Consider the following 16309-nt stretch of genomic DNA (forward strand, 5'->3'; position numbering starts at 1 on the left):
GGTTTGATGCCATAATTTATTTCTGCAAACACATATAAATTGCCATGCCTTTGTGTAATATACATGTGTATGTGTATTGATTTAGGATTCTTATCCTATCTTACAAAATCTCATCTTATCTGTAGTTAGGAAATCTTAAACCGCTCACAAAACAAAACAACATAGGCTTGCTTTTAATCAAGTGCTGCAGAAGATGTTCACTCCCTTCAGACTGGAATCTCACATGATATGGCAGAATACTCTGAGAAGTCACTTGCAGGTCATTTCTGGTTGAAAGGAACACACTTTTGGAGTCCCATTTTGCATATTTTATATGTCTCCCTAATTAAACACACCTGAATCAACTCATCAGCTCGTTACAAGAAACTCCAGGACATGAAATGGGTGTCTGACAAAGGAGACATTCAAAATGTGCAGTTGTGGGCAGCCTCCAGGAGCAAGGTTGGGAAATACTGTTTTGTAAATTTGTGTCAAAAAGATGTGTGATGTTCCTATGGCATTATGAGTTGTGAAATTCCCTTCTCACAGATCCATTGATAAGTTTTATCACATGGTTGATCAATCCACCCTACTAAACCAGGCCGCTCTGGCAATTTAGCCACAGTCACAACACAGTTCTCTACTCTGCCTCCATTAGGCTATCCAGACGCCCAGAACCTGAAAATACAGATCAGCATTAAATGTTCAGTGCTGCTTTTTATGTGATAGCCTATGATACTGCTGAGATAAATATTTATTAGATATTAATCAGTTCAGTTCAGTGATTTCTCACCCAGAGGTCATGTTGGTGCCATCAACCCATTTCCATGTGTTCTCCACACCACTGTCAGTCAGACCAATCCAGACTACAGTAGCACCAGACATGTTCTTAACAAAATCCTGAGCAGATGAACATTTACACATTTATTTAATAAAGAGACAATAGACACATTTAATTTGACCATCTCTCATTTAGCTATTAAACACCATAAATGCACATACTCTCACTCACTTGTACCTTTATGTTGTTTATGATGATCAGATCTGCTCCTCTCTCTGTACAGTATATGTAGTAAAAACTGGATTGATAGCGAGTCATCCAGCTGTTAACAGAACAAGTTCAACTGTTAGCTTTTTATCCCCATTTACACTCACCTGTCTGTAACATAACAGATAGATAGTGTACACTAAAGGTTACTGAGAGCACAATCACACTCCATCATGCTTTACAAAATTCTGTTGTACAGAAAATAACTACATAGATAAAACAAACTTTACCACAAATCTGAAGTTCATTTCTTAGCTGGTGTCTCTCATTGGTCAGCTTTTTGTTCTTGAATTTTAGCTGGTCTCTTTCATTAGTCAGGTTTTCATTCTTAGATATGAGCTGTAGTCTCTCTAGAGTGAACATGACACACAGCACTATGACTGCAGTCAGCAGAAGAACACACAGCAGCACCAAACACACTGCAGCTGCTCTGGAGCTTCTGATCATCACACCAACACTTTCTGTACATGAACAAACATGCTGTTATTCTCTTTATTCATCTACTTAACACAACATACATTAATTGCATGAAAACTGAGTGAATTATTAATCTCAGTACCTGTGAGTTCAGATGATTTTCTTTGCGTTGAGTCTGTGGTCTCTTTTCTAATTTTACCATCATAATTTTCATAGATATCATCAGTGGTTTGTCCATCTTTTCTGTGCATTATGCAGCTTACTATATTCTCGATTACACTTTCAGACAGTTACGGTGTCATCAGGATGCCAACAAACTAACTCTAGTTTCTCTCCTGGAGTAGACTGTGTTTTGTTCCTCATCTGTGTTTGTATGCCAAATATTTATGCAGAAAGGAACTGTTTTGTGGAAATGTTTTAAGTATTTATGCAGAAAGGAAGTTAACTGATCAAAGATTGGAATCATTTGAATGAGATTTAAATACAGGTATAACATTCAGTGTATTAATTCATCTTGTTCATTTGGACAATGGGTGCTGTTGGAAAACTTCTGCAAAACCTTCTGAAAACTTCTACTTTTGAAATGTTTAGACTGTAGCTGCTGGTACATTAAAAGTCCAGACCGGTGATCAGTTTATGGTTTTAGCAGTGGCTGCATTTACATTCTCTTCAATAATTGTGAATTATTTGATAAGTTTCAAGGAGGTGGACTTAAAAGACTATTTTAAGTTGACTAATTATTATTATTATTATTAGGGGTGCAATGGTTCAGATTACTCACGGTTCGGTTTTATCACGGTTTAGGGTCACGGTTTTGGTACAGTTCGGTATGTGCTATGTTCAGTAAAAAATAGACAATGTCAAATAAAAATAAGGAAAAATAAAAACCAATAATCTAAGTATAAGAAACAGCACAAATAAATACATGAGAGCTACAAATAAAATGCTTTACAGGTTTTTCAGGTATCTAACAGTCGTTTTCAGGTACCGAAGTTGAATAAAGTAATCAAATATAAAATAACTGCATATAAACTTCTTTGAATAAATTAAATAAAGATTAAACATTATAGAAGTTACAAAAGATATTCAGTCAAGAGTAGTGAGCGATTTCTTCATCTTTTGTATTTTATATTTATTTATATTAGACTGCTGTTCCTTTAAGACATAATTCAAATATCCATACAACTCGTTTTTCTCTTAAGACATGACCTACTATGTTTGTTAAAATACTTGCTAAGATGGCCATGTTGTCAATTTGTGTGTGAATTTGTCCATTCAGGTGCAAAACAGGTGCGCGTGAGTATTTGCGTGCTGTGACACGGCTCTCCATGTACGTGCTTCGGATGAGTGTACACAATTCTCCTCAGTGTGCGTGAGTTCTCTTTCACATCTTATGGTTGAAAGTTTAGGTTTAAATGAGTTTAGTTTAAACAGAGATAGCAACGTGTGCTGTTCGTGTCTCGCCTGTGCTCACGAACACCTGGGATGACGGGGGACAGGGGGGTCAGGACCCCCTATCTGAGTACTGCCCCCCCCCCCCCCCCCTCCACACACACACAAATAATTTAAAAATTATATAAAAAATTAAACCCCAAAAATATAGAATTAAAAACCACGCTAAGTATTGAAAATAAATTATATAAACTTAAAATAATTATGTAAGTAGTAAATAGGGTGACCAGACATCCCGAAAAATTCGGGACAGTCCCGAAATCTAAACTGTTGTCCCGAATCACGAATCTGGCCCTAAATGTCCCGAAAATTATACTAAAGCAAAATCTTGAGTAGGCTAGTTATTGTCTGATAAACATTAAAAACTGTCTGCAGAGGTTGAGTCGTCCTGCAACCAGCCACCGCCGGCTGCTCATTGGCTGCAGCATCTTTTTTTCTAAGTTCTAAAAAAATACCGTAGGCGGCTAGGCGCGAATTTAGATATGCATGCCCTTTTTGTTTTAAGCCTTGACGATGAGAGCGCAAGTTGCTGCAGCCGCGAGGAGGACAGTGATGCACGCGTAAAGGAGTGATTGATTGTTCGCGGCACTGTGTACAAAAAAATACTTCACTACACAATTATTTCATTATTTTCGTTTAAGCTTATTAGCGTTAAGCTATACAGAAAGGTTTGATTTACGCACTGTTACTTACAACAGTCATTGTTTTTTTTTTTTCTTTTCACAATGACATTTGAGTTCATGATTTTAATGTTGGTTTTTTGTGGCAGACTAAAGACTAATGACAGATTGTTGATCTTTGAATAAAAATATGTTTGGTTCAGGTTTGAAATTCATTATCTTTTATTATAAGCTACGCAGTCTAATATCATAGAAGCCCGTCAACCCAGACCGGGTTGATGGCCAATCTCATCTGGTCACCCTAGTAGTAAAGCAATACAAATGCAAACGGGCGTTTTAAGTTTAGAAACATTTTGAGACACCCCTCCCTTGCCTCACAGTGGTTTGGTCCACCGCGCACGTGTAGATTCTGTAGAAGTCGGGCGGCGCCGGCGGAAGAGAACAGTTCTACAGATAGATGTTGAGAGGATTTCCAGTAAGTCGGCTGTCAAGGCTATTTTATTTAAAAACATCGGATGAAGTGATTATTTTCTCTTTAATGCTGACGGTGCTGAGTAATTAGTCATAACAACAACAAAAAATGATGATAACTGATGTGATTATAATGTTACCTAGCTTGTTTGGTAGCTTGTTTACCATAGCTTGTTGGATACTAAGTCATGCCCACCAACAACAATTAACATTCTGATAAGAATATGTGAACTGTAATAAGGCTAATAGATTTACTGTTGTGTGTTGGGTTATGCTGTGTATTCATCGTATTTTGGTGACTTGGTTGTAAACAACTTAAGAAATTTGGTAACACTTTACTTGAAGGGGTGTGCATAATACTGACATGACACCTTCATAATCATGACATGACACATGTCATGAATATGAAGGAGGTTTTATGAATGTTTATGACAACTGTCATTAAGTGTCATTCACTCAATTATGTCATTTTTAATGCAAAGATGACATTGTTTGAGATGTCCGAGTTATGACAACTTGACATAAACCAACACATCATAACCTGTCAGTGTCTTTGTCATGACAACTTGACATCATTTAGCTTTATGGGTTAACATTACATTAAACTGTCATGTCGTTGGTTTTGACATTGGCTGTCATGAGGCCATTATAATAGTGTCATAAATATGTATCTTGAGCTCAAGTACAGTGGTACAAATTGAACTTGTCATTAAAATGTCATTAAGTGACAATACTCTGAGAAATTTTATTTTATAACAGCATCATGACTATTTTTCATTTCATTTCATGTTTTTTTTTTTTTTTTTTTTTTTTTTTTTAAGTTTCCTCCAACAGAAGGTCAGATAATAGACAATTTCAAATTTCATTAAAAAGATGACACTGTTATAAAATAATGGTAACACTTTATTTTAGGGTCTTTTAACTAGTTGCTTATTACTATTAGCATTCATATGGCTAAAATATTGGCTATTTATTAGTACTTATAATGCACATATTAATGCCTTATTCTGCATGATCTTATTCTACATTCTTAATCCTACCCAATACCTAAACCAAACAATTAACTATAATAAGCAGTAGATTAAGAGTTTATTGAGGGAAAAGTCATGGTTAATCGTTAATATATGTGTTCCCTATACTGAAATGTTACCAAAATAATGTAATGTAATGTTATCCCATAAAGCGAATTAGTTTTTTTAAGTTTGATAATTAATCTGCTATGTCATGTTTATGACAGGTTATGATGTTTTTGCTAATGTCAAGTTGTCGTAACAAAGACATCTCAAACAATGTCATCTTTGCATTAAAAATGACATAACTGAGCGAATGACATTTAATGACAGTTGTCATAAACATGCATAAAACTTCCTTCATATTCATGACATGTGTCATGTCAAGATTATGAAGGTGTCATGTCAGTCTTATGCACACCCCTTCAAGTAAAGTGTTACCAGAAATTTTATGTTTATTGTCCCCCTCTACTGTCAGATGAAATTTACGCCCCTGTGTGAAACTGAAAGGGTTCTTTGAATCGTGGTCATAATAGATGTAAGCCCACAGGTAAAGATTAAATAATGATAAAGATTAATGTAGGCCTAATCAGGTGGTGATTAGGCCTACAGTTTTTTCCAACTGCTTACACACAAAATCTTTTCATGGCACACGATTTTTTGAAACCTGACACTCAAACAGCAGAACCACACACAAAATCTGCAAAACCACACACTAATTCTTGGCCTTTGACTCATTTTTCAATTTCATAAAATATTTTTTGCAAAACACAACACACAATTCTCTATGTAACACACAAAAATCTAACAGGAACAACCAATCAAAATGCCACACTAATTCATCAGTGCCTCACACTAACTCCTCACATGCACAAACACTTATTGCTTTACTTAATACCAACCAATCATGGCTTTAGAATAGGCCTATAAATAGGCCAAAGGTCAAGTTATAGATTTTGAACAACTTTTCTGTTGTCTACTTGCTTCCATATTCATCATTTCTAAACCCTATTGATGATTTTTTTTTTTTTTTTTTCTCCACATGGTGCTGGAAAGTGCATGATCGTTGTCCCTATGTCAACATAACACTTCTTCAGGCAATGGAGGAGGCATGTGGAGAAACTGACGCTGCTTCCATGTGATTGAGTTTCCATGTTTTATGGAGACATTCCATTGGCATAATGGTTTTTATACTGTACAAACTGTATATTCTATCCCCCTACACTAACCTTACCACTAGACCTACCCATGACAGAAAACATCCTGCTCTGTAGATGCTCTTTAGCTGTTTAGATCAATCTTTAGATGTTCAGAAAACATAATTCTGTATGATTTATGTACAAGCTTGTTTCCTCATGGGGATTTTAAAAGTGTCCCCACAAAGTCAAAATACACCGGTATTACTTTACCTGTGGGGACATTTGGTCCCCTACAAGGACACACACGCACCATTCCTTTGGAATATTCACCTTTTTCAAAATTAGTGAAGTTCACAACGTAATTTCGGGAGGAGTGAACCCATCTAATCTTTCAATTAGTGAAACTCAAACATAATCTCAAGAGGAGGGAACCCTAATCTTTCAATTACATCCAGAGTTTATAAGCAGCTACTCACCCTGCTCTGGCATCAGTTGTTTCGATATCCCTCCACCTCCCCAATTCCACCACATAAATTAGGCATCTCATCTATCGCACTCCTCTTCCAGGCACTAGTAGTCCCTGGGGGGGGGTATATCCAAGCTCGAGTTGAAGCTGCTTCCTCGAGCCCCTCCACAGCGGACAGTAAGCCAAATACGCTTAACCTTATTAGCTTAAAGATTTTATGAGGAAATGAACTCGTGAATGATGTTTGGTTTCTGTTTTTTTTGTTTTTGTTTTTGGGTCCAACTACACGTTGATGTATTTATTTTCTTTTGTACTGTGCAATACTGTATTCACAACCACAAATGCTTGCAGTAAAAAAAAAAAAAAAAAAAGTTTTAATCTTGCTTTCATGCTTACCATGATTTTTTCAACATCTCTCTGCCAATTACTTTCAATCTTGTACAGAACTGTATAGCAGCTTATGAAAGAAGAGCTTTAGGCTTTGATTAACTGTGTGTGTATGATATATCCAAAAATAGAATATTATGGCAAATGTGTTTGCAAAGTAAGACAAATGTTTGCTTTTGAGATGTGTTTGTGATATTTTTTAATGCAGTGTTTCCTCTTGCAAGAGATGTGAGGCATTTTGCAATTTGTGTGTAATGTTTTGAAAAAAAAGAGAAAGTTTTGAAAATGTGTGTAAGCTGTTGGAAAAAAACTGTAACAGGTAAGTCTTTTCAAAATGTTTGGAACGATGCAAACATAACTCTGGTCACAGGAAAGTCTTTGAAATGAGGCACTGAAGATATTTCAGACTGACATCCACCGTTACAGTTCAGGATTAAACTAAAACTTAACTTGTATGCTTTTGGAGAATCAAACAGCAAAACAGAAAATCTTTTACAGTCTCTGTGGTAGAGCCAGCCTTGCTAGGGTGGAGTCAATACCCCCAGAGATGGCAGAGCGGGCTCTGACAAGGGAAAAAGACATGGGCTTGTTGACAGGGAAGCCGTACCATGGAAGAATACACATTTGGTTGGTATCAACCAAAGAGGAATCACAATACATGGGCACCTAGTCTAGCACAGGGGTTGACCATCTGTTCATACACACGAGTGCTCCGCCACATCTGACTGCCGAGGGTGCTGGAGGAACTCCATACAGTTTTTGTCAGGTGGGGAACCTGTGGAGCAGATAAGTGCTCGTATCCCATCCTAGGAGGGGAATGGCACTGCAAGTGAGACACCTTGTGGGTCCTTGTGCTTACTGGCTACTTGTGGCAAGTACACAGGCTTTACACAGAGATTGTAAAACCTTGCAAACATGTTAGGTGTCGCCCAGCCCACAGCCCTACAAATTTCTGTTAGCGAAGCACCTTGCAATACCTTACGTTTGTGAGGTTTTACAATCTCCGTGTAGTGCCCATGTAGAACCTATTCTCCACCAGGGGAAGGAGTGGTGCGGTCACCATCTCCTAAAGAGTTTCAGAACGAAACTTGCTGGGTCTGTTTGATATATGGCCCTAGAGGCCTGTGAGAAATTCAAAAGAAATTGGCCACTGGGGGGCCTTTGCTTTTCCAAGATTACCAGAAAGCTACAAGCAAAATTTTGATAAGGGTTGGAGCTAAACACTGCAGGACCATAGCCATCCCGGACCATCACTGATCTAGGTGGTTACAGGCTTGCTAAATAAAACATAATAGAATTGAAACCCATTGTGGCGACCAGGGCGGGCGAGAGCCGTGAGGGAACGGCGCGAGGCCGGTGGCGCGAGTGTTAATGAGCTTCACCTGGGAGGCGCACCGGCCTTGAGTCCCTCACGGAGGAGCTCCGGGAGCATAAAAGGAGGAGCGACTACAGTGAAGGACGAGAGAGGACCAGGCCTGGACTTTACGTTATGTTTTATTATGTTTGTGTGGAAAGTTTGGCGGCTGCAGCAGCCATTTAGGTTTTGGCTGAGCCGGCTAGCCATTACTTTCGTTTTGTTCTTTGTTTATTTTGAATTAAACTTTTGTTGAACGTTCGCCGGTTCCCGCCTCCTTCTTCCCACATCTACTGACCTCGTTACACCCATTAACTGCAATTAATTTTGATCTTGTAATTTTTATTCAGAATGTCATAACTTGATCTTTGGTAAAACAACAGACTTTTCTTTGGTGATGTATGCCTTTTCTCCAAACATTTAATCTGTATAATCCCTGCCACTTTTTTACAATAGACCATAAACTCTCTTTTAGAACCGCTTCCATCTGATGAATTGAACTTTTATTTTTTCAGTAATCAATTTAACCTCAGATGTATTGTACCGCACAATACATTTAAACCCTGTCTGCCATCACATTATCAGCATCCCAGCATATAAAATACAAACATTTCCTTGATCACCTTTCAGCAAGAGAGTTCTTCATGAGATAAAAAGCCTATCATGAAATAACCACAAGAAAAACATCTTTTAGACCTAAGTTGTCCTTGCTGGCTTCATGCATATGTAGCACCAGCAGTGTAGTTCGATTCACAAATGACTCCTATACACTGATCTTTTAAAAAGTCAAAAATATACAGCACAATCACTGTAGCAGAATTAACAAACAAATGATTCTTACAGGTCAGCTTTTTAATGTTTTGTTCAAAATAACTCAGTCAGCGCGGTTACCAAATCAACATCTGAGCACTCATTAAACTGCAAGATAGCAGTTGTTCTTACTAGGAAAAATGATGAACCTATACTCCTACATGATCAGATATGAGAATGTAATGATGTGTTATAGTCTAAAGCCCTATTTGGATGGGACTAGTTTTCTGTTAAACCCATGCAAATCAAACATGTCTGTTTTTTTCCCTCCCATTTTTGTAATGATTCTCCTTGTTTATTTTGACCCTAGTACCTTGAATATGATTTTCTTGTGGCATGCAGATTCTCAGACTGCCTGCTTCATAATTAATATGGACCTTTTTGTCATCTGATGAAAACTTTTAAATCAAATTAAAATTAAATCTGTAAGAACTATTATAGCAGCATTAGGTATAATAATTTCCCTTCATTTTATACATAATGTCACATTTGACATTAATCACATTTAACATTTGATGTTATTCACATTTAGGTCTCAACGGATTTACTATTAATATAGTTTTACCTGCCTTAATTCAAAATATTTATTTTGTGATAATATTGTTTTTGTTTTTATTGCTGTTATTACATAAAACATATTCAGATCACAGAACCATCCTCCCACACCAGACACTCTCACCTCACAACCTGTCACGTTCAAATCGGTGCATGAAATCACAGACGTCTTTTGTTAATAACTGAAACTCTATCATTTAAAAAAAAAAAAAAAGTAAGTTTGTCTGTTTGTCATTTCTTTCTAAATGTTTGCAAATTTATGGACATTTGTAGGCTAGTTTATTGGTGACTTTAACAGATTGTTTTTATTGTAACAAAATATATTGGAGAAATTGCAACAGAATGGGGGAAAAAATGTCAAAATAAACATATTCAGATCACAGAACCATCCTCCCACACCAGACACTCTCACCTCACAACCTGTCACGTTCAAATCGGTGCATGAAATCAAACTCTTTTGTTATAACTGAAACTCTATCATTTAAAAAAAAAAAAAAGTAGTTTGTCTGTTTGTCATTTCTTTCTAAATGTTTGCAAATTTATGGACATTTGTAGGCTAGTTTATTGGTGACTTTAACAGATTGTTTTTATTGTAACCAAAATATATTGGAGAAATTGCAAGCAGAATGGGGGAAAAAATGTCAAAATAAAAAAACTATTTGAAATAAATCCTGTGGTGGGAAGAAGACAAATTTACTCCTTTAAATCCAGACATGACCAAGATGTGCATACAAGGTTTCACGTACAGGGGTTGGACAATGGGTCATCCCAAGACAAACAGATGCTGCAGTGGATGCAAAAGGAGGCCCTACACCATACTAATAAAATACTAATAAAATATTGTGGTCTAAAACCACGTGTTTCCATTTCATTTTCCAACCCCTGTAGGCCACACTAACCCTAACTAACCACTAACTAACATTTATTGAAGGGTAAAGAAGCACCAAAATGCCAATATTGTAACATAAACCTGTTGATAAAACATATGCTTTTGTTTCTTTGCTGCCCAATTTTTAATTTCATGAGACAAAGATTATTATCAGGACAATATTTTAAGGACTTTTTTGTAAGATGGATCCAGAAATACTTTTGCGATTTCTATTTTTTATTAATCAAAAGTACATTTAATATTAATATTTTTTACATTAATATTTTATAGAAATATATCTATAACATTTTGTTTTATAAAATATTTGTTTTATTGTATTATTTTGTATTATATTTTTCTTTTTAGATTTTCTCTAATGTATCATCTGTATTTGCCATGAAATAGTCCATGAAGCTGATGTGGCAATAAACTCAAATACTTTTTGTTGCACTTAATGCACTAGAATTTATATATATACAAATTATATATATATAAATTGTGTTTTAAAATTCATATTTTATTTAAATTTATATATTATATTTAAATTTATACATAAATTTACTTATAAAAACTATAAGTAAAATTACTGACCTAGCCTTCAACTCCACCAACCCTTATACGGGTTTGAAAACGTCTCGGTTACGTATGTAACCCTCGTTCCCTGAAGGAGGGAACGGAGACGTACGTCAGTAGTGACCGACGAATTGGGATATCGCTAGAGAGCCCCTATCAGCTTCGAGAAGACTAAAACAAGCCAATGAACATTGGCGTGCGATATTTGCATAACGCACCCCTCCCCATCCGGGGCATATAAAAGGGGGAGGAGATGCAATCGCACTCTGTTTTTCGCTGAGGAGACAACTGGTGTCCGCACAACAGCGAGGGTACAGAAACTGTGGCGACGGGACGTACGTCTCCGTTCCCTCCTTCAGGGAACGAGGGTTACATACGTAACCGAGACGTTCCCTTTCAGTCGGTCACGTTCGACGTACGTCAGTAGTGACCGACGAATTGGGATCCCAAATAAAACGCCACAGTTACGAACCCCTTCCAGTGCCCAGCGCAAGCTCAGCCGCCCGTCGCACCAATTGGGACGGTGAAGGGGGCGAGCTTACGCCGGGAAGTCTACTGCTGTTCCGATATACCCACTAAGTAAACTAGACTACACTGGGGAAGCGAACCCGTAGGGGGGCACTGCGGAGCCACTACCCACCCAGTGGGGAAGGAATTTAGGGGAACATATGGCCTGGCCCGAAGGGCAGAACGCATATGAGTCCCTGGGATGGCTCCACCTGAGTAGGGGGAGACTCATCTGGCAGGTGACAGCAGAAACTCTGCTAAGGGGAAGACACGGGCTCACCGTAGGGAGTAACCGTGGACAATACACATATGGAGTCACTCACCTAGAGGGATTGCAACATATGGAACCCAACCAACAGACAACATCGAAGATGGATGTTGGTCTGGCATCAGACACTCCGCAATGTCCGAGCCGAAAGGGGAGGCGGAGGAACTCGACAGGGTTCACCGATCGGGGAACACGACTGGAGTCAAAGATGCACGTATCCAGCCCAGAGGGCGGGAATGGCATTGCAAGCCGACACATAGAACAGGTTCAACGCGTCTACCGGCTCGTGGAAGCGAGTACACGGGAAGAAACCGGTTCCACACGTAAGCTATAAAACCTAGCAAACGTGTTTGGTGTCGCCCAGCCCGCAGCTCTACAGATATCTGTCAGCGAGGCGCCCTGAGGCAACGCCCAGGAAGAGGCCACTCCTCTGGTGGAGTGGGCTCTCAACCCGAACGGGCAAGGCACGCCCTGGGAATCATAAGCCAGGGCGATGGCATCCACAATCCAGTGGGCCATCCTCTGCTTGGAGACAGCCTTCCCTTTCTGCTGGCCTCCGTAACAGACAAAGAGCTGCTCTGAGGTCCTGAAGCTTCGAGTTCTATCCACGTAAACGCGCAGAGCGCGGACTGGACAGAGCAAAGCCAGGGCTGGGTCTGCCTCCTCCGAAGGCAGCGCTTGCAGGTTCACTACCTGATCTCTGAAGGGAGTGGTAGGAACCTTGGGCACATATCCAGGCCGGGGTCTCAAGATAACGTGAGAATCACCAGGCCCGAATTCCAGGCACGATTCGTCGACCGAAAATGCATGCAGGTCCCCTACCCTCTTGAGTGAGGCCAATGCAACCAGGAGGACGGTCTTAAGGGACAGTACTTTTAACTCGACTGATTGCAAGGGCTCGAAGGGATGACGCCGAAGGGATGAAAGAACTAAGGAGAGATCCCAAGAGGGTATGGAGGGGGGACGAGGCGGATTCAGTCTCCTCGCTCCCCTCAGGAACCTGACGACCAGATCGTGCTTCCCCAAGGACTTCCCATCAACTGCATCGTGATGTGCGGCAATGGCGGCAACATACACTTTGAGGGTGGAGGGAGACAGCCTTCGCTCCAGACCCTCCTGCAGGAAGGAAAGCACGGATCTGACCGAGCATGATCGGGGGTCTTCTCGGTGAGAAGAGCACCAGTCAACGAACAGGTTCCACTTCAACGCATAGAGACTCCTAGTGGAAGGAGCTCTTGCGGAAGTGATAGTGTCTACAACCGCTTGCGGGAGATCACTTAGAACCTCCGCATCCCGTCCAGGGACCACACGTGGAGGTTCCACAGGTCGGGACGCGGGTGCCACAGGGTGCCCCCTCTCTGAGTCAGAAGATCCTTCCTCAGAGGAATGGGCCAGGGAGGGGCTGTCGTGAGGAGCATCAGGTCCGAAAACCAAGTCCGGGTGGGCCAATAAGGGGCCACCAGCAAGACCTGCTCCCCATCCTCCCTGAGCTTGCACAAGAGTTGAGTAAGAAGGCTCACTGGGGGAAACGCATACTTGCGAAGACCCCGGGGCCAACTGTGTGCCAGTGCATCCGTGCCGAGGGTACCTGCGGTCAGGGAATAGAACCACTGGCACTGAGCATTCTCCTGGGAGGCAAACAGATCTATCTGAGCCTCGCCGAAGTAATGCCAAATCAGCTGGACCACCTGGGGATGGAGTCTCCATTCGCCCGCAAGTGGAGGCTGCCGTGAGAGCTCGTCGGCTGCACGGTTGAGCACACCCGGGACATGAATGGCATGAAGCGACCTCAGATGCTTCTGACCCCATAACAAGAGATGGCGGGCGAGTTGCGACATGCGGCGGGAGCGTAGACCACCTTGATGATTGATGTACGCTACGGTCGCGATGTTGTCTGAGCAGACTAGAACGTGCTTGCCTGACAACAGCTCCTTGAAGCGGCCCAGCGCAAGACGAACTGCCAGCAACTCGAGGCAATTGATATGCCAATGCAGCTGAGGCCCCGTCCAAAGACCTGAGGCTGCATGCCCGTTGTACGTGGCGCCCCACCCTGAGGTCGAGGCGTCTGTGTGAACCACAGCATGCCTGGACACCTGTTCGAGGGGAACTCCTGCCCGCAGGAACGAGGGGTCTGACCATCGAGTGAGGGCACGGTGGCAGCTCAGTGTCACAGAAACACGGAACGTGCCGTGTTGCCACGCCCATCTCGGGACCCGGCCGTGGAGCCAGTGTTGGAGCGGCCTCATATGAAGCAATCCGAGCGGCGTGACTGCGGCTGCGGATGCCATATGCCCCAGGAGCCTCTGAAACATTTTCAGTGGGGCCGCTGTCCTGCACTTGAGCGCACTCAGGCAGTTCAACACCGACTGGACGCGCTCCTCTGTGAGTTGCGCAGTCAGGGCGACCGAGTCCAGTTCCATACCGAGATAAGAGATCCTCTGCCCGGGGGAGAGTTTGCTCTTGTCCCAGTTGACCCGAAGACCCAACCGGCTGAGGTGAGCCAACACCAGATCCCTGTGTTCGCACAACTGCTCCCGCGAACTGGCTAGAATAAGCCAGTCGTCGAGATAGTTGAGAATACGAACGCCTTGTTCCTTGAGGGGAACAATGGCCGCCTCCGCAACCTTCGTAAAGACGCGGGGAGACAGGGCCAGCCCGAAGGGCAGGACTTTGTACTGATATGCCCGACCCTCGAACGCAAACCGTAGGAAGGGTCTGTGACGAGGCAGAATCGAGACATGAAAGTATGCGTCCTTCAGGTCTATTGCTGCGAACCAATCTTGGGGACGGATGCATTGAAAAATGCGTTTCTGCGTCAACATCTTGAACGGCAGCCTGTGAAGGGACCGATTCAGGACTCGCAGATCCAAGATTGGCCGTAACCCACCTCCTTTCTTCGGTACAATGAAGTAGGGACTGTAAAACCCTGACTTCATATCGGCTGGAGGGACCGGCTCGATTGCACCCTTCGCCAGGAGGACAGCAATCTCCGCCCGAAGAACAGGAGCACTGTCCAGTGACACCTGAGTGTAGTGGACACCTCTGAACACCGGGGGACGCCGGGCGAACTGAATCGCATAGCCGAGCCTGATAGTGCGGATGAGCCAGCGGGACGGGCTGGGAAGCGCTAACCAGGCTTCCAGACACCGAACGAGCGGGACCAAGGGCACCACAGGTGCACCGGAAGTGGGGCAGCGAGGCAGAATACTGGGACTCGACTCGGACAGCGCAGCGGCCCGAAGTGGAGTCAGATTCTGCGGGGTGACAGCACCGATGGGAGACAGTACACGTGGTACGGCCTGCACCATCGGGGCGCCCCCCACTGGCGAAATGAGAGGGGGCTGCGGACACCGAGGCAGAGCCCCGGGTCCTGACAACCGCGCCCTCTTGTGACCTGGAGGATGGAAGGGAAACAGCTCTTTCTGTGAAAAGGTGGGTACCGCTGGACTCCGGAGAGCCAGCGGCGGGACAGACACAACAAGTTTCTCCCGGCCCTCCCCCGGGAGTGGAGGGCAGATGGAATCCCCCCCGAAGAGCTGCAACTTCCTCCTCCAGGTCGCCCGCTTCAGGATCGCGACTTCCTCGACCTCTTGCCACCTGGCTTGGCTTGAGCGGGCTGGGCGCCCCGGCCGGCGCCGGCTCCCTGCTGTTTGGCTGGTGGAGGCTGCTGCTTGGCCAACTTAGCAGGGGTGGAGGACGACGCGGGTGGGCGCTCTCGGCGACGAGCAGGCTGAGGTTGCGCCGCCGGCGGGGTGGAGGCAGCAGCGGGCCGGCGGGGCAAGACGTGTTTAATCGCCTCAGCCTGCTTATGGGCAGCGGAGAACTGTTGGGCGAAGCTCTCCACCGCGTCGCCGAATAGGCCAGCCTGGGACACGGGGGAGTCCAGGAACTGATATTTATCGGCTTCCCTCATGTCAGCCAGGTTTAGCCATAGATGGCGCTGCTGGACTACCATAGTAGCCATCGCTTGACCAACGGAGCGTGCTGTCACTTTAGTCGCCCGGAGGGCGAGATCGGTGGCAGCGCGCAACTCCCCCAACAGATGTTGGTCAAGACCACCCTGCGGCATCTCCGATAACGCTTTTGCCTGGTATACTTGCAAAAGGGCCATGGCATGCAGGGCGGAGGCGGCCTGCCCACAAGCTCTATAAGCCTTCTCCGTCAGAGAGGAAGAAAACTTACAGGCCCGGGACGGAAGGCGTGGGTCACCACGCCAGCCGGCGGCCGTAGGGCACAACTGCATCGCTACAGACCGTTCGACTGGAGGGATCCCCGTATAGCCTTTAGCCTCTCCGCCATCCAGGGTGGTGAAGGCGGACGAGGGGCCTGGTCTCGAACGAACACTATACGGCGTCCGCCAAGACCTGGTCACCTCGTCGTGCACC

General features: G+C 43.3%; 1 long non-coding RNA gene across 1 annotated transcript; it reads right to left on the reverse strand.

Moving 5' to 3' along the window:
- Positions 1-2261, reverse strand: LOC125248987. The gene is made up of 5 exons (XR_007180469.1): positions 1587-2261; positions 1258-1488; positions 998-1082; positions 773-879; positions 1-657 (listed from the first exon to the last, which is right to left on the reverse strand). It is a non-coding gene; the product is annotated as an uncharacterized LOC125248987 (long non-coding RNA).
- Between the last annotated feature and the right edge of the window lie 14048 nt (positions 2262-16309).

This window comes from Megalobrama amblycephala, linkage group LG1 (genome assembly GCF_018812025.1).
Source record: "Megalobrama amblycephala isolate DHTTF-2021 linkage group LG1, ASM1881202v1, whole genome shotgun sequence".
In the NCBI taxonomy this organism is placed as follows: Eukaryota; Metazoa; Chordata; class Actinopteri; order Cypriniformes; family Xenocyprididae; genus Megalobrama; species Megalobrama amblycephala.